This window comes from Stenella coeruleoalba (genome assembly GCF_951394435.1).
Source record: "Stenella coeruleoalba genome assembly, chromosome: 12".
Lineage (NCBI taxonomy): Eukaryota > Metazoa > Chordata > Mammalia > Artiodactyla > Delphinidae > Stenella > Stenella coeruleoalba.
In genome coordinates, this window is record NC_137158.1 from 51,521,276 (window position 1) to 51,549,061 (window position 27,786).

At 34.8% G+C, this 27,786-nt stretch overlaps 1 long non-coding RNA gene across 1 annotated transcript in view; it reads right to left on the reverse strand.

Moving 5' to 3' along the window:
- The window catches only part of LOC307195587, a 129,111-nt gene extending 102,606 nt beyond the window's left edge, over window positions 1-26,505 (reverse strand). The window contains exons 1-2 of the long non-coding RNA XR_013830870.1: window positions 26,338-26,505; window positions 12,596-12,734 (exon numbers count right to left, since the gene is read on the reverse strand). This is a non-coding gene — a long non-coding RNA (uncharacterized lncRNA). The remainder of the gene's footprint in view (window positions 1-12,595; window positions 12,735-26,337) is intronic.
- Between the last annotated feature and the right edge of the window lie 1,281 nt (window positions 26,506-27,786).

A 27,786-nucleotide genomic window follows, 5' to 3' on the forward strand; every position in this document is an offset into this window, starting at 1 on the left:
CAAACAACAGTAGTAGTCGTTATATTCTGCATCATCACTTGCAGTAAATGAAAAAAATGCCAGTTTTACTTGAGAATATCATTGATAAACCAGTAAAAATATTAGCTTTATTAAATCTAAAACCTGGTGTATACAGGTTTTTATTATTTTGTGTGACAAAATGAGATCACACAGAAAGCACTTCTGGTGCATACCAAAATCCAAAATGTAATGATAGTCTTGAGGAAAAGCACCTATGTGATTGTTTGTGCTGTGAGATGACCTAGCCACATTTTTCATGGAATTGTTTTTATTTGAAATAATGACTGATAGACAAGGAATGGTTAGTCAGACTTGTGAAGACATTTTGTCAAAAATAAATGAAGTGAGCTTGTCACTTCAGGGAAAACAATTGACACTGTTACCAGTAATAAAGAATTTAAGCTTTCATAGGAAACATAATTTTGGGAAACTGGTATCTGCCACTGCAAATATCAAATGTTTAAAAACTTATCAATGGAGATCAGTGATGATATTAACAAATGAGATTTTTTTTCATATTGTACAATGAAATGTATCAATCTTTGGAAGATTTGTGTAACTCTGTGAATTGATAATCTTCTGATGAACAAGGCATGCTGTTACTACAGAAAGCAAACAAAAAGATTGATAAGAGATTCAAAGTTCCATTCAAAGTTCAAGGTAGATGAGTAGATTTTAAAATAAGAGTATGAAAAATTCACAGGCATGGTTTCAGATTCCACAATGAAAGTAATCTGAAAAACAACTGTCAAGTTTTGGTGTAATATTAAAGGAGAATATCCTCCATTATCTGAAGAAATTATTAAAATAAAATCCCCTTTTCCAACTACATATTTGTGTGAGGCTGAATTTTCTTCATAAACTCCAATCAAAACAATACATTTCAAAGGACAGAGTACAAAAGCAGAAATGAGAATTCAGCTATCTTCTATAAAGCCAGATGATAAAGAGATATGCAGAAATTTAATGTCACTTCTCACTATTGTTTTTATTTTTGAAAATATAGTTACTTTTCATAAATATGTTACTTTGTTAACATGTAATGGGTTTATTATTGACATTTTACAAAATTAATTATTTATAACAGTTCTGTTTCAATTATTATATGGTATATAATCATGGGTAGTCAATAGATATAACCCATAAAAGAAAAGCTCTTTGGGGTCTCCATAGTTTTTTTTAAGAGTGCAAATATGTTCTGAGACCAAAAAATTTGAGAACCTCTAAAAATTAATGACCTGAGCTTCTACCTCTTTAAGAAGTCAGAAAAAAAAGATCAAAGTAAACTTAAAATAACTTGACAAAAATTATTTAATAGAGATAAGAGAAAACAAACACAGAGAAATTTAATAAAGCCAATAAAGATAGCTCTTTGAAAAGGTCAACAAAATTGATAAACCCCTAGCTAGATTGATAAACCAAAAAAAGGGGAAAAAGAATATACATTACCAAAATCAATAATGAAAGAGATGCATCACAACAGATTCAACAGGTCAGACAATGATAACAAAACATATTATGGACAATTTTATGCCAATAAATTTGACAACTTCAATGAAATTGACAAATTGCTTGAAAATACCTTGCCAAAACTGTTAAGAGATAGAACAGACAATTTGAATAGCCATCTTTTAAATAAAGTAAAACTGTTATCAAAAACCTCCCCCATAGAAAAATCCTGGCTATTAGTTTTACTGGTAAAATCTATCAAATATTTAAGGAAGAAATATCACTAATCTGGTACAAATTCCTTCGGAAATTATAGAGAGAATACTTGACAGTATTTGCTGGTGGATTGGATATGAGGAGTGAAAAAACAAAGGGAACAGGCTGACGTATAATTTTGTTTTGTGCTACCTGGGTAAATTATGGTATTTACTAGAATAGGGAAGAAACAGATATGTGGGAAAGGAGAAAACATACATTAATAGCACTGTTTAGAACACTGAAAGTTTACTTGCCAAGTGTATACGACAAGTCTACAATTGGATATATGAGTCCAGAGATCTGTGGTATAGTCCGGGGCAAGAGCTATAAGTGTGGGATTTATCAGCATGTAAAGCCATAACCGAGATTACCTGGAGACTGAATGTAATACATGGAAAAGAGAAGGAGCCACAGGACTGAATACTAAAGTATACCAGCATTGAAAGGTAGAAGAAGAAGTTAAGCTGGCAAAGGAAACTGAGAGGGCATGGGCACTGAAGTCATAGGAAAACAAGGAGATATATGGAGATGAAGACAGGGGTCTTTTCTATCAAATGCAACTGAGAGGGTAGGTACCATTGAATGTGTCTACACAAAAGTCACTGCTGACCTTGACAAGAGCATTTTTAGGGGAGGGCTGGAGAGGGGAGTCTTATTGGAGTGGGTCAAGGAGAAGAAGTTGAGATAGAGAAGAAATAGAGAGAGAGAGAGAGAAACTCTTTCAATAGGTTTTACTGTAAAGGGAAGGAAAAAATGTGTTAGTGGATTGTAGATACGAGGATCAATACATTTTTTAAGGTTATAATTCCAATGGGAAGCATCCATTAGAGAGGAATACATTAGTGATGTAAAAGAAACAGGGCTGATTTATGCCCTTGAAGAGAAGCAGAATGAGCAGACAGGTTGGGAGGAAAAGCAGAGAGTATGGGCAAAAACACAGGTGGATTCCTGATGTGCTGGTGAGAAAAAAAGAAATCCCATCAGAGGGCTTTGGTTTTCTTTGTGAAGCATGAAGAAAGTCAGCAGATGATCACAAGAGAAGAGGATGGGACAGAACATGAAATATTGGTGTAGGGTATAGGAAAAGTGAACACTCTGGGGAAATTTCATAGGATTGTAGGGGAGTATTGAGTGCCCATTTGAGAAATACTGTGAATTTAAAATAAAACCATTTACCTGAGTTGTGAATTTCTTCCCCAGCAATATTCAATTACTTTAACTAGCAGTAATTGGATAGTTAATCAGGGTTATGGAATTGTCAAAACAAAGAAATATGACAGAGTGAGAGAGAAGCAGGGAGGTAGAGTGTTTTCACAACCATCCTCTCTCCCTAAGATCATCAGAGTAAAACAATTACCAAGGACCTTTTGCTTCAAATCCACTGCTGAATACAGTATGAAAGGAACTCATTTTTTTTCCAGAGTTTATGGCTATGTGTCCATGACCTCACAGTTTTCAGTGCAAAAAGGGAAATGTAGTGGTCCGCTGCCCTGAAAATTCCTCTTGGCTTTTAGATTCCACCTTCTTGTATTTTCAGCAGTCATCTGACCATAAACACTGCTATCTCAGGTATTTCTTCTTCTAGTAGCATATTGAGAACTTGTCTGCCACCCCGCTCAAATAAAAACTTGGTTGCTATGTATTTGTTGAACCTCACACAATTCCTGAACAAGAGAGAGTTGGCTCCCTTTTTCCTGGTGACAGGAATCAGTGTGACAAAATTTCAGACACCAAAGATTTGATAGGGGCTAGAGCATGTTGACCAACCAAGTCACTAACATTGTCCTCATCCAATCGAACTTATCCTCTAAAAGGCTCACTGTGAGGTCATTGCACTTCTGGTCTGTAAACCAGCAGAGATTAATTCTGTGCAGGCTGATGATCTATCTTTAGAGCTCACTGGAGTTCTTGGCTCTTCTAAAGCTCATCATGTGAAATGTTTCAGTCATCTTTGACAATGTTATCACCCAACATGCACATGAGCTTTGCCTAACACCAATAGCCAGTCCTAAAATATAGTACTGGGCTCTCAGATCAGTTGCTCTAGACCAAAAATCTATTTTGAAAACAACAGCAACAATGACAGCAACAGGGATTTGCATATTTAATTAGTTTTCTTCCATGGCTTCATTTGGTGACTGGCAATTATCAGTAACAATATTTATAATAGCTAATATTTACTGAGTACCATTCTAAATGTTTCATGTAGATTAAGTCATTTAATCTTTGCAGCAACCTAACAAGATAGGTACTATTATCATTCCCATTTTAAAGGTAAGGAAACTGAGTCACAGATGGAGTAAGTAACCTGCTCAAGGTGAAGGTACTACATATCCAAGCTGCAATTTGAACCTTGCATCCTGGCTTCAGGAGGTAGTCATAATCACATAATATTGCCCCCATAATTTACTGGGCTTAAGAAAGAGAAATAGTTTATTTATTAGATTGTATAACCTTGTTTCTACTAAAATTTTATTTTAGAATACCATATATTTAAAATATAAGTCTGATCATTTAACTTGAGAAAGTTGTATTTGCATAAAAAAGAATCAGACTAGCTGACCTAACAGAATTCTCTAAATTCTCCTTTCTATATTATCGTCAGAAAAATGTAAGTTTTTGAACAGTATAAAATTGTTCTTATTTTACTTTTTTGGACTAACAAAACTGGCAATTTTGTGTGGCTCACCTTAATGCAAAGGGGAAGCTACAAATCCATATTCAGTCTAGCCCTCTGCTCTATTTCAGTATCATGATGATTTTCACTGCCATTCTCGATCTCTTTCTTGGCCTCCCTTGTGTCAGGTACAACCACCATCTCTTGGTGAGAGAGCAAGTCAGGGCCAGGGGCAGAACTGTAACTGAGGGACAGAATCGCTTCTTACAAGACAGCACTTGGCTGCTGATGTCTGAAGACTCCTGACCTTGGCCTCATTTGCCCTGCAATCTCTTCAGTCCAAGTGCTCAATAATGTGAGATGTGACTTGCCTCTGAAAGTAGATTAAATCCTAGCCCTTGTTTTCCAAAGAAACTCCTCTTGAAACCTAAAAGCAAAAGAGTCAGTCTTTCTGATTGAAAAGTTCACTAGTTATAATCATTCTAGAAGACTGTCAGACACTCGGGAATCATAACACCTACAACTAAATTCCTCATTTCTCCCACAGGATTTTTCAATGCTAAGAACAGCATCAATGCCAGTATTCCTGGCAAAAAAAAAAAAACATTGCTAATTGACAATCAGAAGAATCCAGCTAACGTGTTTACTGAGTGTGAACAAGAAAGGTTGTCACATCCAGAAATTCCAAAATAGTTTTCTTTCTTTAGAAAACATGTATGTATATCTTCCCAGGACAAGCAGCAGTTCTCTCACGTGTTTTAGTCTGTGTCATTGGTCACAGCTGAGTCAGAACAGAGGTGACTTCTGGGCTATTGCAAGTGCCAATTTCTGTATTTGGCAAGGGTGGCAGTCTGGATGTCCTCATCACATGAAAAGGTTGACAGCATGGTCATTTTAAAATTTGCCCAGAAAGGCTATAGAAGGTATGAAAGGTGGCACCCAGAAGATAAGTAGCAGGGTCAGGGAATAGGAACGTGGTTGTTATCACTGGCACAGACCATTCTTGCTGTCAGCAAGATATCACCAACACGGCTTTCACTGTGAGGTGATATGTTTGGGAGATACAAATAAGAGAATATAATTCCTATCCACTTCAGAAAGAGATAATCATGAACACCTAGAAAAGACATACCAATATGAAGCAGACTGTAGAATAGCTAATTATACTTGGTTTTATAATCCCATACTCCCAAATTTCTAATAGCATTTAACAAAATTAGTGTCATTAGACAAGAAGATGTATAATCTTACAAGCGTCCTGGAAACCATCTCCATCAGCCATCATATATTAATGTGTCATGCTGGAAAAATTATCTACAAATAGAGTGATGAAAAGAAAGAAAGAAACAAGCTACTAATAGCTGGAAAAAAATACAAGCACTTTCTTCATCATACTGAAAATAGTCCTGCTCTTGGCAGGAGCATGGATACCACATAATCCAATTGTCTTCTCTTTAGAAATAAGGAAACTGAGCCCAGAAAAGCCAAGCAATATGTATCTTAAAAGAGCATTTCATTAAAACTCAATACACCTTCAATTTTCTTTTAAGAAATTTTTTATGATTTTCCTTCTGTCAATATTACAGAATGCCTGAGCTGCCAAAGGCTGGCTGAAAAATTAAAGACCTCCAGCCCTGTTTAATACTTGAAAGCCAGTGAGGTATATACTCAGTGTGATTCTTGGAAAAAGAGAGACATACACATGTTCTTTACATCTCATCTTCTTCAGACAACCCAATGAGCAAAGCTCTCAACAAAAATATAGACATTGAGACAGTTTATTATGGAAAAATAGGTGATTTTGAGGTCAGAAGAGTTGGGTTCCAAATAGTTAAGGTGTTGGATATGGGGTACATTTCTGCCTTAGCTTTGTTTTGCAAAATTATAAAATGTACTTAATATTTCCTGACCTGTTGCAAAGTCCTTCAAAGCTAGATTTAAGCTTTGAACGAAATTATTCCCAATTCATGATTGTGCATGCATTTTAATCATATGTATGTGATGTACTGACCAAAAATAACATTCTAAAATTCTATTTCAAACAGTAAAAATTGAATTGTACAAAAATTAAATGTAAACTAAATGTAAATAATAATAATTTACAGGGTTATTTAGAAATTAGATGAGACACGGTATATTAAAACACAAGGTATTATGCAAAATATATGGTAAATATTTACTGATAGTATCCTTTATTCATTAATTAATATATTCAACAAATACTGAATACCTGTTCTGTGTAAACCTACTATTATTATGCTTTTTTGGGTAATACAGCAAAGAATTTTACACATTTCCTAACGTGAGGGTCTGTTAGTATAAATGTCTTCAATAAGATGGAAAAGAGGTGTGATTACAGACGACTGACCAAGCTTCCCTTTGAATTTTAGGACCTCATACACAAGTGTTACCTCTTCACAGGTTTTTCCAGGACATTTAATGGCATTAAATCCTATTCTCACAACAACAATCCTGTTCAGCAAAAGCATTCTTTACTTGTTTGATTAAAAAAAGAATCTTCACTCTAGAGGGGAAAGGATTTCTTAAAACTCTTGGATAACTTTATTACAAAACTCATCATCAAATCCATTTAACGCTACAGCACTTTGCTTTTTATGCCTTTGGCAGAGAATTTGCTACTTTACTCTAGGAACCATGAAAAACACTGTAATTTTTAACTGTGAATGCAGAATATTTTGATTAAACAGAATAAATATTTTAGGAAAGATTATTTCCTCCTTCAGTTAAATTACCTTGATTTTTCATTGCTTTCTGATTTTGACCTTTATAACATCATACACTAGATTAGAAGCCTGGCTCTGTCACTTACTAAATTGGTGACTTTGGTTATTTAACATCCCTGACCATGGGTATCATCTGTACAATGGGGATGAGATCAAAGTTTCTTTAGGAAAATTAAATGATGTCATGTATGTTGATGGCTCAGCACAGTGCCAGGCATCTCATACACACTCAATGACCATTTTTATTGTTTAATTAATAACACATTTTGGCAGCATACTTGATGAGATCATTTGCCTTTATCCTCTTCAAAACACTTTCTCTCAGCAATTTTGGGGTATAATAAAATGAGGAGTGCACTGCCAGAGTAGCATCCTGCTCATTTTAAAATTCGTAAAATGAGCCTGGCTGTAATTCTACTGTAAGAAGTCCACACCATCCTTCTTATTAATTTTATAAAGCATTCTTAATAACCTGTTTTGGCTTTTTAAATGTGAGACGCCCCGCCTATTCAACATTCTGCTACAACCTAGCCACTTCCTCATGGACCTGAGCTTGTCCAAGCTGAAGTATTATACCTGTGCTTTCAAGATGGTCTTAGTTGGAGAATTTTTTCAAAAGATAGCAAGGTCCCTTCAAATTTTATGATCTTTAGCAAAGTCACTGTTTTAGATGTTGTTAAGACACTCATCAAGATGTCACTGAGAATGTAGATTTCATATGTATTAAAACTCGTAGAACAAGGAGCAAGGAGACTGCAGTGAACAAGACAGACATCATTCTTGCTCCTTGAACTTACCTTCTAGTGGGAAACAAAAAGTAAACACTAGCTTAAAATGAAAGAATTGTGGTACCCGTAATGAGTAGAATGAGATGATATAATAAACACTGAGCTGAAATAGAGAGTGATGTTGCAGGGTGGTGTGGATGGATGATAATGGTAGGAACCGCCTTTAGGTAGGGGAGTTGCTGAGAATGCAGCCTGAAACCCTATAAGCAAACGCTGAAAGGAAGCTAGACATACAGGATCTTGAGTAAAAGTTTTAGAATTTATTCTAAGTACAACCAGAAATCACTGAAATAATTTATATTAGGAGTGATATTATTTATGTTTTAAGATCACTTAATATCTTCTCTATGTAGACTAACCAAAAGGCATTTTGTTAAAACGAAAATGCCTTTTTTGATACATTTGATTTTTTTTTCATTTTGGTCATGATGTCATTGCTCAATTAGTTCAATAAATCTGTCATGTGACATGTCACAGTGCTAGAAACTCTCAGAGTAAAGATAGTGAAAAATGGTCCTCATGTTTTTCTATTGGTTAATCCTAATAGCTGAACCCCTAAATATAGTGCTTTGTTATTGTGCCTATGAATCATTTATATTTCAAAACTGTGTGCTAGAATTGTATTTCCTCTTCACAGGTCCAGTGTCCTATACCCTGTGTCACTCAAAGAGAAATGTTGCTAGCATCAAAATCAACTCTATTTTCTAATACTTTATACCACAGTCTACTTTGCTTCATATTTTAATCATGACAGACTCATATAATTTCTCCCCCCCCCCCCCCCCGGAGTTTCAGCTCTCTTCCCTTTTGGCAAAAGAATAATCTGTATTCACAATATTCTAGAGTTTTCCATTTTCTTAATCTGGTTATTTACTGCATGGAATCTTTCTTTTTTTTCCTGGACACATACTCTCCCTGAGCACACCAGTCCCCTCCTCCAACCGGAACCAGTTATGCTCTAGATTGTCTGCACAGCTTACATGCAAACACTTCCCTTCCCTGATTCCTGAGTTGGATGCTTTCTTGGATCTCAGATCTTCCACTTTCATGGTTTTCTCCCACATGCTATTAAAGTAACACCTTAAACAATTTCTCAAGGAAAATAAAGGCATAGATGGTAAAACTTCTCAATCTTTGCATCTTTGGAAATATTTCTAGTTGGACTTTTTAGCTGACAATTTTAGCTGAGTATAAAATCATAAATTTAAAACCTTTTTCCCTCAGAACTTCAGAAGCATCTACTGTTTTCTCACCACCCTCTACCCCCACCCCACTGATTGAAAGCAGGGTTCCTCCTCCTTCTTTGCCTCTATATTCTCCTCCCATTCTTTATATTCATATATTCTCCTACTATTCTTTATATTCTTATATTCTCCTCATCATCTTTCTGGTAAATTTCGGAATGTTGTCTTTATACTTTGTAAGTGGAAAGTTCATAATGATGTAATTTTCACATATCCTGGTCAGGCTAAGGTAAGCATTTCTAGTCAGAAGAAATTTCCTTTTTCAGCTTTGGGAAATTTTGCTTTTATTATTTATGTGATTATTTGCTCCCTTTCACATATTCTGTTCTCTCTTTTGAGACTCCCATTCAGTGAGATGTTCAGAAATTGGGCCTTTTGGAGGAATCCTCTATTTCTCTTATCACTTTTTCATATTTTCTATCTTTTTTTCCTTCCTACATATTAGAAGCCTTGATTGATTTCACCTTCTAGCTCTTTCATTAAATGATATTTTGGCAATTCTCTTTTTTAAATATCCAAAACCTCCTGTTTTCTCTGATCATTCATTTTTTAAATTATTTTCTTCTGTTTATGGGAATATAGTAACTTTTGAATTTCCCTAAATATAGAAATTATCATTTTTAATATTCTCTTTTTGTCCCAAATTATCTCTGCTTGCCCTGGGTTTTGTTGTTTTGTTAATTATGATCTTTCTCTTCTATGCCGCTGATTATACTCACAGGTCTAATGACATCTAGAGGTCCCTTTACTTTTAATAATAAATGAATAGGCTGATGATTCAAAGTGGTTGGGTGTTTTCCTCTGCTGTTGCATTTATGCATTTGAAAGGGAAGGAAGACAGAGATCTGAGTCATTGGGTAGAGCTTGTCAAAGGGCAAGTTTCAAGTTGGAGAGTACAGATAAGAAGTCTACCTGGAGGCTTAGGTCCCCAGATGTCAACATAAATAGGGTTTTCTCTAGACACTAAAATCCACCTCAGGAAACCTTAGCTCTTCCTCAGAAAAATTTTTCAATTGTTCTAGAGAAAGCCCTTTGCTGAATTTTTTTGCATGTGGATAAATCCCAGCTGCCTGTTTAGCACATAGGCATGTGCAGGTGGGAGGGGTAAGACCAGAAGAAGCAATCTTATAAGAGATATCGTCAATGCTCCTGATTTCAACTCTACTCCTTACCCACAAGATTTTCACTGAGAGATTGGCTCCTCCCTCCCCTGCAGCCCTTACATAGAGTGATCTGGACCATAATTTCTTTTGCTCTGTTTAGTCATACATTCACTTCCATCTGCTTTCTGCTGTCCAGAAATATGTTCTATTGTTGCTTTGCTGAAGAGCATATGTGATGGCAAATATTGTTGCAGCCATTTTTGGAAAATACAATCTTCCATACTAGTAAATGCTACAGAAACAGCTACCACTCAATTTCAGCACAGCACAGAAATGGAACAGGTGTTGGGTAAGGGAAGGGGTACACACAAAAACAACTCAGTTTATCTTTATATTCCAACTCAAGAATTTAGTTAAAATACACTTATTCAGAAGACGTTATTCAGAACATAAGCTTTCCTTCTGTTTAATTTTTGTCCATGTATTTGCTGTCCTTTATTATTCGCTCTTTATATTCATTAAGACCTTTAGTATCTTGGAATTCAACTTAAGGAATTCAATTCAACTTAAGGAAAATCTACTGATACTCTCTGCTCCAGGTATGCTCACAATTTTTATATTGTCTTCTCCCCAACTTAAAAATGAGTATTCTCTGATTTAAAAATACAACCTATCTTGTAGCTTTTTATCTGTATATAATATTGTACCTTGTATGGCTTCATTGTAAAGTCTATGGGCAAGGGACAAGTCTTTCCCATTTTTGTGTGCCACCTAATGCCCAACACTTAATAAGCATTAGTTGGATTAGCAATGAGTTCACCTCAGAAGTTCAGGCACTAAATTTTATATCTTTTAGTAAGAGAAGAAGTCCTCAGGCATATTTACTTTTGTCTTATCCAGATTCTTAAACATATTGTTATATGATTTCTCAACCTACAAAACAGCAGTGCAGTGAAATAAAAGCACTCTCTCCTGGACTATGAAGGAAAAAATGACTTAAGTTAATAGGCATAAGAACAAAAAATCATCAAAAACAGCCTGAACTTTTAAAAGCACATTAGTATTAGTCTACTTAGAATATTCAGTGTAGGACAAACAAGCATTAGTAATTTCTAATTGTTTCCCTGTATTCAAGCCCAATATGAGAATCACTATTCATAACCATGACAGTATGGCATTAGGGCTAAGCATAGGAACTTGGCAGTCCAAAAACTTGATTCAAACTCTGACTCTTTCTTTTAATGACTACATGGCTTTGGGGATATTGTTTTTCCCATCTGAGCTTTGATTTCCTCATATTTAAGAAGAGAATAATAATTCCTATGGCTCTTAGAACATAGTAAAAACTCAATTAATGCTCGTTATTACTATGCTCTCAGTCTTCATTAAAATTACTTTAGATACCTTTATTTTTTGAAAAGTATAGGAAACATTTTAGAAAGATTTCCACCTAAAATGAATCAGAGGAAAAAGAACAGGAAGTGGGAGAGGAAACTGATATTTATGTAACACCTATGATTTTTAAGCAGCTGTTGTGTTCCAGTCACTACAATAGAAATTAGATATAAATTTCCTCATTAAAAACAACACTATCATAGGTATTTTTATCTTCCTTTTATATATGAGGAAACTAAGGCTCAGAGATAATCGCATCTATTTTTTCAATGATTCAGGTAACATTTATTGAGATTCTACTACATATCTACAAAATACTACCATAAGAAGCAGAGCCTATGGACCTGGATCCTCTTCTATCCACCATAATTTATTTCAAAACTTCATTTAAGTGAAATTAGTTATTTTCTATGCTAGGTAAGTGATTCTTTTTTATATAAATAATTATCAAATATAAATTGTAATGTGATAAACTGATTACTCATAGTTACTAAAACATGGTCAATAAATGTTCAAAGGATATCTACATATGAAAAAAACATGAGAAAGGGAAAAGATAAAAAGTATAAAATAAACCTAAACCCTTCAAATACAAGTATTTTAATAAGCAGATCAAATCACAGAAACACTCTCTAAAGGTGCCCAAATTATTCTGTTAAGCAATGATGTTATGACATTAAATATTTCCTGAAATAGTAAACATTTTAGGAACCTCAAAATCTCTGTCATTATCCAAGAATTTTCTTTGTCATATCTTCCTTATAGGATTTAACTGCATAAATATATCAAGAGCACTTTTTTTTCCCCAGGGAAAGAGTGGTTCACCTCCTTCCCCTGTCCTTCCTAGAAGTTCCAGGTATTTTGCTATTTGTTACCATATTTAAATTTGGCAACTTTGAAATCATGTAGGCAAAGGACTAGATCTCAATGACACTTTAATGGGACATTTAATAAATATCATGATTTATTGGCTTACTTGCATGGACTCTCAAAGCTGTGGTTACTTTTCAGCTCTTGAAGGTTGCTTTGATTGGGCTGAATGTTTCATATGTGATTCAAGTGGTTTCTTCCTCTAATTCTCACTGAGGGAGCAGTTTCCTGGCTTCAGCACTCTCCTGGCAGAAAATGATGGATTCAAAAAACAGATATTGGGTCCAAGCCTTTTAAACTTTTATCCATATTCATTACTTCATCATCCTATATCCAAACCATCACTGACAATGTGGCAGAAACCACACCACCTTAGGAGTTAAGAATCCCAGGGTTTGATACTGGCCCTGACATTCATTAGTTTTATGACCTTGGCTAAGGCATTTAACCACTGGGTCTCTCAGTTTCTTCATCTGTCATTTAGGTTGTAATGTATCTCCCTTGTAAAGATAAGGCAAATAAAATTGTCATGCTTATGCAAAAAGTTTGCAATTTTTGAAGTACATGATTATGCAGTATAAATCAAAGACTAACCCTAAAAAATGGTATCCAGTTGTACCCAACCCTGTCTTGTCTAAACAGGTCTCTCATTCTCTCACCAAATCCTCCTCATTGTACCTCAACAAGCACAAGCTTATAGTCACAATTCTCTTCACTGGAGTTTACAGTCCAAACTCACGTTCAATACTCTCTCTCAGCATTACCCAGTTTTCATTTTGTTAAAAATAGTATTTGTGGGCTTCCCTGGTGGTGCAGTGGTTGAGGGTCCGCCTGCCGATGCAGGGGACACGGGTTCGTGCCCGGGTCTGGGAAGATCCCACCGCGGCTGCGCCCGTGAGCCATGGCTGCTGAGCCTGCGCGTCCGGAGCCTGTGCTCCTCAACGGGAGAGGCCACAACAGTGAGAGGCCCGCATACCGCAAAAAAAATAAATAAATAAAAAATAAAAAATAGTATTTGTTTAGTTTAGAGTTTATAAAGCTCTATATTATTAACTTGATTCATACAACAACCCAGTAAGCTACCTATGGAAAAGGTTATCTTTTTATTGTGGCTGTTGCATTGTAGTTGATATCTCACTTCCTTTTGCAAACATTTGAAGTAATAGAAGTTCTAAGCCACATTTTGCAGATAAGAAAACTAAGACTCAGAGAGGTGAATTGGAAAAAGAAGAAATAGAAAATTAGTTGTAAATCCATTGGTAAATCCAGATCTCTTGACTACATATTCCAAGTTTTTCCTATTAGGTGATTATCTCTTCTCTTTGCAATGGTTCTTATTGATATTAACCTTATCTGTATCTACTTGTTCTACATTTAGCCAGCAGTTTAGTTGCTAAACTACATCTTTTAAAAATTACAAACATTTATTTTCCTAGTCCCAAAGAAATACAAAATGATATGATATAATAGTAAGATGAGAGGGAGCAAAGAGACAACATTTTAAATTAAGTTCACAAATGCAACCAATTTAAGCATTCCCCACAAAATTATAAATGATAAGATATTGAACTGGGAATTAAGCTGTTTCTAACACATCTTGAGACATTATTTTGTTGGAAGTACTTTAGTTCATAGAATATCAATTATGACATTGTTCAACTCTAGCTCAAAACATAACTCAAAAGCAAATATAAATGTTGTCTATATTACTGTGTCATTGTTCCCCTGTATTTTTTTACTATTATTATTCCTGTTCACATGTAATCTGATCTCAAGGATTCAAATGTTCATAATATTTCAAAAACACAATCTTCTTTGAAAATAAATAGGCCAGATTTCTATAAAAAAATATGTATTGAGCTATGCAGTAATGATTAAATGCCAGAAAAGTAGCATGTATATTTCAAGACAGTACAAAAAAAACAGTTAAACATGAGGGAAAATAAATCCCTATCCCAATTTTCCCCTCACTTGTACCTGGGTGAATATAATTCAGGTTCAAACATCAAATCAGCTAAGGAGTAAATAAAATTACATCCAAAAAACCCCAATTTTAATATTTAACAAAATGTTAGAAAGATTGAACACCTTGGCACTTCCCTTAAATGTAAACCCTTACAAGCATGAAAATAATAAAAATAAATCATAACATTCAAGTAAATTACAAAAGGCATTTAATGTTATTACTAATAATAGATGCAATAATTTACATTGTGCAAAACATTATACTTTTCACAATATTCTCACTTCAATTCATTGTTTATGCCTACAATTTCTGGTCCTCAAATCTTGTTGACGTTGATAATCCCCAATAGGTATCAAACACCTTAACTGTAACACTAATTGCTACAAAGAAGTCCAGAGCAAAGAATCCAGATTTTTTGAAAAAACTTCCAAAGGGAAATAATGGAATATGACATTTGGACAAGATGAAAAGACACATCTTCCTTTGCTGTTTCATGTAGAAAATGAAAAGAGTCTGTCTCATTATTTTCTGTTTTCATCTCATTTTTTTTTGACATACTTCTGGCATATTATATCCTGTTCTCTCCTCACAATTTCCACAATGAAATAAAAAAATTGAAGAGCCCAGCATTTCCGGATGTAATAAATTACCACCGTGAGAAAGTTAGGTTATTGTTCACCTATTGTCCTTGAATTTGATATTTTTTCCTTTTTCTATCTGCATGTCCTTCAAAACCCACTACATTTCCCTACACCTGCTAAGGTCTCTTAGTAGGACAAATAGTAGGTGAGTCAAACAAAGACCAAAATTCTAAATCCACTGACAACTGAAATGCAGGTGGAGGGTTTTTTTTCCACATTTTAAGAAGGACAAAATATTACTGCCAAATAGACATTTTGCTAATAAAGAAACTGGCTCAGAAAAGAAGCAAATTATAAAGATATTATATCATTGGGTAGAAAATTATACGGAAAGTCAGATCTCACTAAGTGTGGTATTTTGTGGTTCTGCTGTAATGGAATAAGACAAAATGACCTTCAATTGAGTTTCCATTTAACATTTAATTTCTTATTACTAAGGCATTGGATCTGTATATAGGAAAATTTAGAGCTAGAAAATAAAGAACTTGATCAGTATCCAGATACAGATACTGATTTGGATTATCCACATTAATCCAAATGTGGATAAGTAGGGAAAGCAGAAAAACTGTTTAATTACATGACCATTAAACACTTGGGAGGGTCAAAATTATACCATGAAAAAGAATCAATCCTAATTCTTCACAATCTAAAATTTTATATCATTCATTCCACTTCAAATATTGAAGCACACCTCCTTGTAATTTATGATTTATACTAAAATTGTGTTTTTCCTTTACAGAGAAAAGAAAGCAATCTTTTATTTAATAAGAACTTGAATCAGGAAAGGCCAACTCATTGTGTTAGTTCTTATTCTTTGGACAAGAATATTGCTGTATAGAGTCAAGTAATGATTTGGTCCTTGGAAGAGACTTTTTTGATATTACCAAGTTCCCTATTCAAAATGGAAACTTTGAAGTCAAGTCTAAACCCAGAGACCCATTTTGGTGGAGAAGAGTTTGACAAATCAAAGGTCAATCATTTGGTTGCCAAGTTGAAGCTCAAGAACCCAAAGAATGTCAGGAAGAACAAGAAGACTAGCTTTACCTCTTGGTACACCTTGGATGTCATACTTACTTAATGTTCTCTGATATTGGGGCTGATGGTGATATAGTAACTACTAGACTGGGCATAAAATATCAATCCCCTCCACCCCCCAACACACACAAATATATACTACTTACTCAGTTAACTAGCCTAATGCCCTTGTTCAGATTTATGAATGCAAGAAGGCATTAAACACAGATAAGAACGTGTTGGCAAACTTGAATTCACAGACACACAAATTAATTTTTTACGTTAATGCTAATAGCATTTTTTAGATGTATGCTGCTTAGATAAGTACAGGCAAAATGACAACATTAAAATAATTTGTAACAAATAAGATATTAAACACATGGTTTAAGAGTCTGAGAAATACAAAGCAGGGAGTTCAAGGTCTCTTCTTAGAAACTGACATAAATCTTTCCACAAAAAAATTCATGTTAGAGACGAGAAAGTACTAAGTTACGATCAATAATAAAGACAAAAAAAGCATTATTATCCAATTGGCTGGCTAGGAATCAGACTGCTGGTCAGGAAGATGAAAGTGCTAACAGAAAGAAATAGAAGATGTCTGTAATCCTATCATGACTATGCCAGAAGAAAGCAGAGGCAAGCTAGATGATGACCTGTAGCTTGTAACGGGTGAATTCCACCTGGAAGTGTCAGTTCCAGACCCAAGAACAAATAGGATGGCTAAGCAGACCAGAAATACATACTCTATTAAGCCTGTCACAAAATTTGAAGGACCCACATTTGTAGCAAAGTCGGTATAGTGGTAGTTTAAGAATCTCATTTGAGATGCCATTTCTAAGTATTCTGAATTCTTGAATATAAGTTTTATCAGCACCCTAGATTAGCAGAAAATACAATTCATGTCCTTTAAAATAAAGACTTATTTGAAACTGGCACCATTAAACACTTCATGACAGACATTGCTTATTTTTAAAAGTCTTTTGTTTAGGTTCAGTCTTCTAATGACAGAGGTAATGAATTTTTTTTATCCCATAGACTACCCTGTTGCCCAGTATCCTGAAGGAAACACAAAGCATGCTTTGGCTAAGTTTGGGGCTCTCTAACATTGTGAAAATTGGGGTGTTTCCTAGGGAGAAGGATAAGCAGCATTACATAAGTAGATGTACCAAATTTTCTTCTTAGCAACAAATTTGTGCAAGCAAAAAAATGTATTCAGCTTCAGTTACTCTGATGAATGCTGTAGAGACCCTTGGAAGCCTAGAAAAATCTTTTAGCCACTTAGGGATGCTAATTTACAAGGGACAGAAAAGCAATATGCTAATTTTTGTAAACAGCTATTCTTTGAACAAACATTCTGAAATACTACGAAGGGACAAGAAGAGAGAGTACATCTCCATTATTCTCAGAGACACAAAATAGCCTGATCCTAATATTCTAATTAAATGGGGTTTTATAGAATTTTTCCTTCATGAACAGGACTGAGATTTTTCAAAATGCTTGTTTGGACATAAAGTCCTTGTGCCTGTTCAGTCTGAAAGAGATTTAAATGTTTCTGTCTCCAAGGTAGTGTTTTCTCCCTTCTAAAAATATTTTTGTTGACCTACTTTAATTGGGCTCTTTAGGGAAAAAAAATTAGAAATTCCTTTTTTTTTTTACAAACTCTTACCAGTTCAGAAATTTTACTGACAGCATTTCTGACATACGCCCCTTCTACCTCTGTCTGACATTACCAATAAGAGGGAATTCATTACCTAAAAACTGGGTCATTCAATTTTTTAGCAGCTCTAATTGCTCTAAAGTTATTCCTTACCTTGACTTTTAAATCTCCCTTTCTTAATATTTCCACCCATTAGTCTTAGTTTCCTACTTAAATATAACAAAATTAATTCTTTCTCCTATGCAGCAATCCTCTCAATATTTAAAGACAATTATTATAATATCCTTTTCCAGGAAAAATTGCTCCAGTTTTTCCAGTTTTTTCTCTTTTCAACTTATATCATGTTTATTGCATATAACATTTTTAAATTGAAGTACAGTTGATTTACAATGTTGTGTTAGATTCAGGTATACAGCAAAGTGATTTATATATATATATGTATATATAAACATTTTTTTTTCCATTGCGTTGGGTTTTCATTGCTGCGTGTGGGCTTTCTCTAGTTGCTGCGAGCCAGGGCTACTCTTAATCGCGGTGTGCGGGCTTCTCATTGCGGTGGCTTCTCTTGTTGTAGAGCACAGGCTCTAGGCGCGTGGGTTTCAACGGTTGCAGCACATGGGCTCAGTAGTTGTGGCGCGCAGGCTCTAGGGTGCACGGGCCTCAGTAGCTGTGGTGCACGGGCTTAGTTGCTTCACAGCATGTGGGATCTTCCCGGACCAGGGATGGAACCCATGTCCCCTGCATTGGCAGGCAGATTCTTAACCACTGCAACACCAGGGAAGTACATATATATAACTTTTTAATATTCTTTTCCATTATGGTTTATTACAGGATATTGAATATAGTTCTTTGTGCTATACAGTAGGACCTTTGTTGTTTATCTCTTTTATATATAGTAGTGTATATCTGTTAATCCCAATCTCCTAATTTATCTCTCCCTGCACTTACCCTTTGGTAACTGTAAATTTGTTTCCTATGTCTGTCAGTCTATTTCTGTTTTGTAAATAAGTTCATTTGTATCACTGTTTTAGATTCCACTTATAAGTGGTATAATTTATTTATCTTTCTCTGAGTTACTTCATTTAGTATGATAATCTCTAGGTCCACCCATGTTGCTACAAATGGCATTCATTCTTTTTTATGACTGAGTAATATTCTATGGTGTATACATACCACATCTTCTTTATCCATTCATCTGTCAATGGACACTTAGGTTGCTTCCATGTCTTGGCTATTGTAAATAGTGCTGCTGTGAAAGTTGCGGTGCACGTATCTTTTCAAATTAGAGTTTTTGTCTTTTCCAGATATATGCCCAGAAGTGGCATTGTTGGATAATATGGTAGCTCTATTTTTAGTTTTTAAAGGAACCTCCATACTGTTCTCCATAGTGGCTGCACCAATTTACATCTCACCAAAAATGTAGGAGGGTTCCCTTTATCTTTCCATCTGTTTGTGTCATCCTCAATTTCTTTCGTCAGCATCTGAGAGTTTTCAGAGTACAGGCCTTTTACCTCCTTAGGTAGGTTTAGTCCTAGGTATTTTATTCTTTTTGATGTGATGTTAAATGTGATTGTTTTCTTAATTTCTCTTTCTGATATTTCATTGTTAGTGTACAGAAATGCAACAAATTTCTATATATTAATTTTGTATCCTGCAACTTTACTGAATTCATTGATGAGCTCTAGTAGTTTTCTGGTGTGCATATAACATTTTAAAATTTGTGATTATTTACACACTTCTTTAATCCCTCATGAAAATATATATCTTTCTGAAATGTTGTTTAAGTCCTTTTTGTATGATTACCAGAATTTCTTTGCACACACTGATCATAAGCTTATTATGGTATGTCATGGCTAGGCCTGTATTGAAACCTTGAGTAGCAGGCTCAGTGGTGCAGTACTGAGTGTGAACAACAGAACAGTGTAGGTTGTAAACCTGTATTGCAGCGAGAAAGATTAACCCGGATGCAAACATCAGGAGGAAATAACTTGAAATGAACTGAAAGAGTACCCTCTCAGATAAAAAAATGAGAAAGAAGAATAAAAGACAGAAATCACCCATGGTTATGGATCCTCTATCCACCCTGACTGCTAGGACCACTGAACTGACAGCATGCTCTCTTAGGTATAAGTGAGTTTGTGAGGGGTATACTTTCTCATGCTGTCTTGTTCTTGCTCTCTGGTTTATATTTCATGTAGTTTATTTCTTGATTCTATAGAAAAATAAGGCAAAAGCAACCTCGACTGAGACTGACATCCTTGGATCAGACTCTGTTGTTTGGCCCTGCTCTCTGGCCCATTAATATTGGGGGGCAAGCTCTAGTTCCATTTGAAAATTAATTAATGTAATTCACCATACCCACAGATTACTGCAAGATTATAGGATACAAGATCTATGTACAAAAATCAATTGCATTTCTATATACTAGAAATGAAAAATTAGAAATTAAACATTTTAAAAACTGGTGTCATTTATAATAGCACCACACACATGAGTAATTGGGTGTAAATATAATAAAATATATGAAATATTCATATGCTGAAAACTGCAGAACACTGATTAAAGAAAGCAAAGAAGACTTAAATAAATGGAGAGATATCATTTTCTTTCTATCTGAAGAACTTTTTAAAATATGTTTTTAGTGTGGTTCTTCTGGTGTTGGATTCTTCCAGCTCTTATATGTATAAAAAATATTTTACCTTCTTTTTCGAAAGATATTTTTATTTGGTATAGTCTTCTAGTTTTAGAGTTTTTTCCTAGTACTTTAAAGATGTTCTACTGTCTTCTTACATACTTTTTGAAGAAAAATTTGCTATCACTCTTGACTTTGTTCTAAGACATTTGTACATGTCTTTTTTCACTGAATCCTTTAAAGATTTTTCTAGCAGATTATTATTTTAATTGTTGTATGCCTTGTTATATATTTTTTTCATGGTTCTGTGCTTGAGATTTGTTGAACTTCTTGTATCTGTGGGTTTATAGTTTTTCTTAAAATTTGGAAATTTTTCAGCCATTATTTCCTCAATTTTTTCTTCCTGTCTCCTACTCTCTCTCTCTTCTCCTTTGGGGAGTCCAATTACACATACAGTCATTCTCTTAAAACTGTTTCATAAATGACTGATGTTCTGTGCATTTTTTTGCTTTTTATCTCTGGAAAGTTAATATTTCTGTGTATTCAAATTCAATATTTTCTTGATCTTTTCTTCTTCAAAATCCAATCAACTATTAATCCCATCCAGTATATCTTTCATCTCAGACATTGTAGTTTTTGTTTGGGGGAGTTTGTTTATATTTTTTAAAGCTTTTATGTCTCTGCAAAACATTTTGAACATATAAAATATATACAGTTATAACTTTTGATGTCTTTGTCTGCTAATTCTAGCATCTGTTTAAATTCTAGGTATATTTTAATTGATTGTTTTTCTACTTATTATTGGTCATATTGTCCATCTTTTCTGAAAGTCAAATAATTTTTATTAGATGCCAGACACTATGAATTTTACCTTATTGGGCACTAGATATTTTTGTATTACTATAAATATTCTTGAATTTTGTTCTGGAATGCAGCTAAGTTTTTTAGAAACAGATCCTATTATGTCTTGTTTTTAAGCTTTGTTAGGCAGAACCAGAGCAAACTTTAGGCTAATTATTTCCCACTAATGAACCAAGACTCTCTTGGGTACCCTACCTAAGGCCCCATGTATCATAAGCTTTTCCAGTCTGACTGGTAGGAACAGGCACTATTCCAGTTCTTGTATGAATCTTAGACATTGTTCTGTCTAATCCTTTTGGATTGTCCTAGATAATTTCCTTACATGAATGAGCTGATAAGTAATCAGCTGAATACTAGAGGGTGACTCTGCCTATCTTAGAAGTTCTCTTTCTGTGTAGCTCTCTCCTCTCCAACACTTTGTCCTGTGAACTCTAACTGCCTTCATCTCCCCGGATGGTCAGCTCCATCTCATCTACTTAAGGAGTCTGCTAGGCTCTGCCTGGATTCTTCCTCCTACACAAGGGCTTGGACTCACTGTCAAGAAATTCACTTGGAGAACTGTAGGCCTCACCTCATTTGTTTCCAGTGTCTCAAGAATCACTGTCCTAGATTGCCAACAAACACATGAAAAGATGCTCAACATCACTAATCATTAGAGAAAGGCAAATCAAAACTACAATGAGATATCACCTCACACCAGTCAGAAGGACTATCATCGAAAAATATACAAACAACAAATGCTGGAGAGGGTGTGGAGAAAAGGGAACACTCTTGCACTGTTGGTGGGAATGTAAATTGATACAGCCACTATGGAGAACAGTATGGAGGTTCCTTTAAAAAACTGCAAATAGAACTACCATACACCCAGCAATCCCTCTACTGTACATATACCCTGAGAAAACCATAATTCAAAAAGAGTCATGTACCACAATGTTCATTGCAGCACTACTTACAATAGCTAGGACATGGAAGCAACCTAAGTGTCCACTGACAGATGAATAGATAAAGAAGATGTGACACATATATACAATGGAATATTACTCAGCCATAAAAGGAAACGAAATTGAGTTATTTGCAGTGAGGTGGATGGACCTAGAGACTGTCATACAGAGTGAAGTAAGTCAGAAAGAGAAAAATAAATACCGTATGCTAACACATATACATGGACTCTTAAAAAGAAAACAAACAAAGGTTCTGAAGGACCTAGGGGCAGGACAGGAATACAGACGCAGACTTAGAGAATGGACTTGAGGACACGAGGATTGGGAAGCGTAAGCTGGGATGAAGTGAGAGAGTGGCATGGACATATATACACTACCAAATAGCTAGTGGGAAGCAGCCACATAGCACAGGGAGATCAGCTCCGTGCTTTGTGACCACCTAGAGGGGTGGGATAGGGAGGGTGGGAGGGAGACGCAAGAGGGAGGAGATATGAGGATATATGTATATGTATAGCTGATTCACTTTGTTATGAAGCAGAAACTAACACACCATTGTAAAGCAATTATACTCCAATAAAGATGTTAAAAAAAATCACTGTCCTTTATTGCCTGATATACAATGCCTTTAAAACTATTACCTCATGCATTTTGTTTTTGATCTGGTTGAGTCAGGTGTGAAGGTAAATCTAGTTACTGTAACTCCATCTTTTCCAGAAGCAAAGTCTCAAAGGAACTATTGAAATGGCTTCATAACTGGTTTCCCTACTTCTAGGTTTGTTCTTCTAATGTTATGGTGAGTTTCCTACTTTAAATCTTTTGCTAACTCCAAACTGTCAAATCAACAGTGCCCAAATTCTGTCTTTAGACAATGGTCAACTCTGTGGTGAAGTTCTCACCAGAAAAAAAAGAGAAAAATAAGAATAGTGTATCAAGTTTTAAAACCATTTACTGTGAAATATAACATCAGAAATCTTCAGAATGTATAAAAACAATTATACAGTTCAGTAAATTATCACTAAGTAACAATCCATTTAACATCACCAAATTAAGAAATAGAAAATTTCCAGCTCTCCAGAAACCCTACACAGGTCCCTTCCAAGCCACATATATATATAGGTACTGTGTTTTATCTTGCTTATTTTTTTCAATAACTGCTTATAGTTAGCCGAAGCTAACTATACATTGAGATATGGTGGACTGCAGTTGGAACCTCACTGAAATGCGGCAATCAGTGTGACCTTCCTAAGGAAGTTCTGTTTAAATTGAGTCATAAAGAATAAGTAGGAGGTATCCATTTAAGGAGGAAAGGAAGAGAGGTAACTTGAGAAAAAATGTGTTTTTTCCAGGCAGAAGTTACTTTTGGCTAATCTAAACTACCAAACACACACACACACACACACACACACACACACACACACACACACACACACACACACACACCTGTGAATGAGAAGGGGATAAGACTACCGAAGATAGGTATTAAAATCATCATAAAATTGTATAAAATGTCATTGGTATTAAACTTGAAAATTTCAATAAGATTAATATTTTTCTAGGAAAAAATGATTATTGAAAAAGAAGAAATCAAATACCTAATTATACTGTTAATCATTAAAGGATTTTTAAAGTAATAAAATAATTATTTAACTATCCTGGTTTTAGCAATTTCATGGGTGCTTTCTTTCATATTAACAAGGAACAGATAATATTTTTTCTATAGAATATGTTGAGGCATAGAAAAAATGTAAAAGACTGCAGTTCATTTTATGACGCTTTTAAAGATAACCCCAAAATCTATTGATTAGTCTCATCTATAAATATCAATAAAAATACTAGGAAAAAATTATCTAACATCAAATTAAAGGGAGCATGATCAAGAAGAGTTTAGTCTAGAAATAAAAGTATAGTAGCAAATAAATTAAGTATATCAACAGATAAAATATAAAATTTATCATTTTATGTAATACTAAATATTGATTTATAAAACAAATATTTTTTGAGTACCCATTCTGTTCCAGGTGCTGTTTAAGTTCTGGAAATATAGGATAAACAATACAACATCCCTACCACCATGGAATTTATATTATAGTGACAGAAAAATATATTAAATATTTTTAAAAAAGAATAAATAATATAATTTAAAGTAATACTAAGGTGTTAGATCACCTTATGAAGGAAGGAAATGTGTCATTTAGAAAGAAACAGCTGTTTTAGAAGGCAAGTGGGAAAAAACTGCTCAGATAAGTTTGGATGATGCAGAGAAGAGTTTGCTAAGACAATATTTGAAAGAAGAACTTTGAAGGCAGAGAAATAACAAATATAAAGTTCCCAAGGTGAGAATAAGGATGGTATGTCTTGGGGGCAGTAGGAAAGCCAGTGTTGGTAGATAAGAGTTGGGTAGGAAGAAAATGGTAAGAGATGTAGCCAGAGAAGAAGACAGAGGTCAGATCTCAAAGAAATTTTCTTGCTAGAATTTTATTTTAAGTGTTAACAGATGCCAATTGGAGAGTTTTAAGCAGAAGTGATGTAACCTGATTTCCATTTTTAAAAAGGCACTCTACTATGTGGGGAACATATTATAAGCCACAAGAATAAAAGAACAGTTAGGAGAATATCATCAGACTAGTCTAGCCCAGGGAGAAAAACGCTAAGGAATGGTTCGGTTGGAGATATATTTTGAAAATATGGGGACAGATTTGCTGAATGGAGTAGGTGTGGTAAATCATAACAATGGGGCATTTCAGGGAAGAGAAGATGTGAAGAAAGGGGCAGGAGAGATTAAGATTTGAACTATGCTGCTTTGGACACATAGGCTAGACACTCGTAATAGGATTAGTTGTTGCTACATCCTCAGAAGTGGCAACATAGATCTGAGGCAGTAGACACTGTTGTTGCCTAATTCCAGCCAGCGGAAAGGGAAGGAGTGGAATGCAAACCACTTCCTTATAATAACATGATCCAGAAGTTGAAGACATCACTTCTTTCCCATCACACTAGACAAAGCTTACTTACACCTCACATGGCCTCTAGGAGGACAGCCATATGCTCAGCTGCACCTTAGGGGAGTCTATTATTAAAAGGAAGAACAGGAGAAGGCATAACAGTGAAAAATGAACTGTCTCTAACGGGCTGGCACGACACTCAAGCAGGATGCCAAATAGGCATTTGAGACCTAATAAAAATGGGGTTTCTGTAACTTAATAAATAATATTTATGTAAAAATGAGAGTTAGCATACCGATAATAACATAGTAGAGAATTTCTTTTAAAATCACAACTAACACATGGTTATTAACTATTATTTAACATGTTTCTGGGCTGCTAAATAGTAAGTCAACTGATAGCACTAACAAGAATTAATAAGAGCTCTGTAATGTGACCAATTTCAGAAATATGCAAAATAGATAAATTTCATATATATACATATATGCAAGTAATTACATTTATAATATCAATAAAATATGTGGGTCATTGTACAAACTTTAGAAAATACAGTAAATTAAGAAATAGAAACTAAAGGTCACCTAACATCACTCTGCAGAGGTGTCCACTATTAACATCTTGCTGTGTTTCCTTGTAAATATCTACAGATTGGTTTTTTCTTATAAATCATGCTTATATTGCATATATTTTTAACATGTTTACCTAACTTGAGATTACCTTTTCCTATGCTTTTACATTGTTGGGTTTTTTAAACATAATTTTTATTACGGCATAATAGTTTACATATGGTAAAGAATTGAGTTTTTTAGTTTCACCACTAAAAATGCTGACGTTTCTTTGTTCAAGAGGAAGAAATGATTCTCCAAGCAGCAAGGATATTTCCTACATTCCAAAAGCTACTGAATATATGACATTAATAGACATTCTAATTCCTACCTCTTTAAAATCTCTGGTGTTAAAAAAAGACAACTGACAATATAATGACAGTAATATTAAGAAGTATCTGGTTTCTTATTTTTCTGAGTTACCAACAGGTCCCAAGCTGCCCTGACATATTGCCTTGAGACATCACCATTAAGAGAAAGAATCCTCCACATGTTTATGAGCCTTAATTTGCAGAGTTTTTTTACCTGTAGTCACAAGAAATTGCTTCCCTAAAGCACTTGTCAGGGATAGACTGAAAGATATATATACCTTTCAGAAGTGATGAGAGATGCTTCTAGCAGTACTTTCCAAATCACCACCTAAGGATTCCATATGATTCCAAGAAGGCTTCGAGGGCTCTTGTGATGTCAGTATTGTCTCTGTGCAGCCTCCTCTCCCCCAACCACAGCAGCGTTCATAGATATTGAAGAATAAAGAAAAGGAACTAAAGGAAGTGACAATCTGGAAGGAAAAAGGAAATTTAAATCAGTTTTGAATGTACAAAGCCTGGAAGGCCACAACCTGGAAAAGAGTAGAAACTCATCTGGTGTTCAACTCTGAGCTTCTATATTCTCATCTGCAGAAGAATGAACCAGTAATAATTGAGCTCTACCTCTATGTCAAGCCCTTTAAATGCATGATTTAATTTAAACTTCACAATTGTCTATGGTAGGGATTGTCATCCTAATTCTGTAAAGGAGGGGTCTGAAATTCAAAGCAGTTAGAAATCAGGTCTCAGGTGATGCAACTAGTAAATGCCCCAGGCAGGATTCCCCACCTCTCTGACACCCAAACACAAGCTCCTCTCATTTGTCACAATAAATGTACTTTCCCCACTGATTGTTGTGAATACTAAAATTTTAGGATGAAAGAAGATTATAGTCATCTGTTAAAGGAAAATCCATATTGAGTTAAATTTGGCAAAGACCTAGAAATGGGTATTATTTAAATGTGTACTATAAATGGCACAGTTAAAGAGTATATATAGTGAGAAAGGGGGAAAGCTGATGATATAACTGAAAAAATTTTCACTCCATTATATTATATATAGGAAATCTATATATTTTCATATTTTTAAAATTTGTCACATTAATAAATTCTTTTATTCATTTTAATAATTAGAAGCCAGTTCATAAAGGGCCTTGGGTACCAGAGTTAGGAATTTTGTTTTTATTTATCTATCTTGGGGTCCCACAAAAGAATTCTGAGCACAGTGGGAACAGCACAAGATCTGCATATAGAAAAGACTACTCTTCAAAGATTTATTTTGTGAATAGAATGGTCTATCAGTAAAGAAAGTCTATGTTATATTGCAGTCAAAAATCTAAAATTCTCAGTGGCTTAAAACAACTAAAATTTATTTCTTGGTTTGTCTCAGGTTTAGGGTGGAGACAAGGGTGCTATTCCATTTCATCCTCATTCAACGATGCTGGCTGGCAGAGCCTTCACATGTGAGCATCACCAGCAATAATAGCAAAAGAGGGTAGGGGACATGTGACTTGAGCCCTTGTCCTGATAGGTTCCCAACAAAAAGTGACACATGTCACATCTCACAGTTCACACAGGGACAAAACAGTGCAGGTTTACCTTGTGCTGGAAGGAAGAGAAATTGAAAATACTGCTGAAGAGCACAATTATTTATCACTAATAACTTTTTTAAAAAATGAGACTAGACATAAGATCAGTCTACCAACTGATAAAATTCAACATGAAAGAGAC